Here is a 1,893-nt window from a genome sequence, read left to right as displayed (position 1 = left end):
TCCCAATCTCTTGGCCACCGTGTAAGACATTAAGCTCACAGAAGCTCCAAGGTCACATAAACAGTTTGAGAACTTCAGGTGACCTAAAGCACACGGCAAAGTAAAGCTGCCCGGATCGGATAGCTTCCTTGGTATAGATCTTCTTTGTATTAATGCACTGCACTCATGGCTCTGTATCACCATACCCTGGAGCTCCTTTGTCTTGTTGAGGATCGCGTCCTTTAGAAACTTCCCAAGCTGGGGTATAGCTAAGAAAGCATCTATAATGGGTAAGGTGAGTTGCATGTTCTCCAAGTGTTTCTCAAAGACCGCCTTGGCCTTGTCTAGGATTTTCTTTTTGAAACGCCCTGGGAACGGTATCTTGGGTTGATAAGGTGGTGGTGGAACATAGGGCTTTTCAAGCTCGGTTGTCTTTTCCACCTATTTTCCTTTGTCCTTGATCAGTTCCTTCTCTAAGACCGCTTCTTTACATGCATCGTCTGAGGCTGCCTCCCCCTCTAATTGCTCATTGGCCTCAATGAGCTTTGTCTTAGGCGTTGGAGTTTGTAATTCCTTACCACTCCTCAATGTGATGGCGTTCACATACTCTTTAGGGTTCGGCTCCGGTTTACCTGGTAAAGCCGGGCCACTTGATGATGTAGAAGCTTGATTCTGCTTAAGCTCTCTGATATCTTGCTGCATTGTCGCGTGCTGGCTCTCAACCCTTTGCTGGCCCTGTAACAGTTGCTGTAGTATCCCACAGACGTCGTTCCCCATTTGATTCTGACCCGTTCCCTGAATCTGTTGTTGATTACCCATCGGCTGCGGATGGAACCCTGGTGGAAACTTGTGTTGCTGCGGTTGGTTGTTGAAGTTGTTACTCTGAGCCGCTTGATTCTGCTGAGTGTAGCCGTGCTGTTGCCCACTGAACTGTTGCTTGGACTGGAAGGTATTCTGAAAAGGAGCCTTTTGAGCATAGCTTTGTTGTTGTTGTTGAGCAGGGTACACTTGGTCTTGAGGGTTAGCTACATTCGTGTTTCTGTATGAGAGGTTTGGGTTACTGTTATAGTTGTTAAACCGCTGATACCTCTGCTGATTCCCTATGTAATTCAGCTCCTCTAGTGTTAGACCATCTTCATTAACATTGTCAAAACTTGGCCCTTGCTCATCAAACTCGCCTACAAAGTGTATTGGCTTTTGAGTCGCCATCAAAACCTTGTCAAGCTTACTCTAAACCTCTCTTATATCCTTTTTCATGCGCTGTTCATCACTAGATCCCTCTGTACGGTTTGCTCTATCAAAGTCCTCTCCATACGTGTCATTGGACATGGCTAGGTTCTCAACTAGTTCCATTGCCGCAGTGATCTCTTTTCCAAGAAAATTCCCATTTGAAGCTGTATCGAGTTGGTTTCTGATCTTGGGGAGTGCACCTCGGTATAAAGTACTCAAGAGGGATGCCTCTGAGAAGCCGTGGTGTGGGCATTGGTTAGTGTAGCTTCTAAACCGTTCCCAAGCTTCACTAAAGCTCTCGTTATTGTGCTGCGTGAAACTTGAGATCTGATTCCTGAGCTTAGCCGTGCGTGATGTGGAAAAGAACTTTGATAAGAACGCCAGTACACTGCTCCCAGGTTTATATAGAACCCCTCGGTATATTCTTTTCCCACTGGTGTGCTTTATCACCGAGGCTGAAAGGGAACAAGCGTAGCTTGAAGCTATCTTCGGAGACGCCATTTATCTTGGTTAAGTCGCAAACCCGATCAAATTGATCTAGATGCTCGAGAAGGTCTTCTCCAGCCAGACCGTGGAACTTTGAGTTTTGCACCATATTGAGCAGGGAAGCTTTAACTTCAAAGTTGTTGTTTTGAAATAGTGGAGCTTGAATCCCAACTCGGTATTGGTGCGCATTAGCTCGGT

General features: G+C 46.1%; 1 non-coding gene across 1 annotated transcript; it reads left to right on the top strand.

Annotated features, from left to right (window-relative positions):
* Positions 1-1,444: 1,444 nt before the first annotated feature.
* On the top strand, positions 1,445-1,551 carry LOC112083638. The gene has a single exon (XR_002897774.1). It is a non-coding gene; the product is annotated as a small nucleolar RNA R71 (small nucleolar RNA).
* Positions 1,552-1,893: the final 342 nt, after the last annotated feature.

The sequence above is a fragment of the Eutrema salsugineum genome, unplaced genomic scaffold (assembly GCF_000478725.1).
Source record: "Eutrema salsugineum unplaced genomic scaffold, Eutsalg1_0 scaffold_6, whole genome shotgun sequence".
NCBI lineage: Eukaryota > Viridiplantae > Streptophyta > Magnoliopsida > Brassicales > Brassicaceae > Eutrema > Eutrema salsugineum.
The sequence above is the reverse complement of the archived record's forward strand: the minus strand, read 5'-3'. Positions and strand labels throughout refer to the sequence as shown.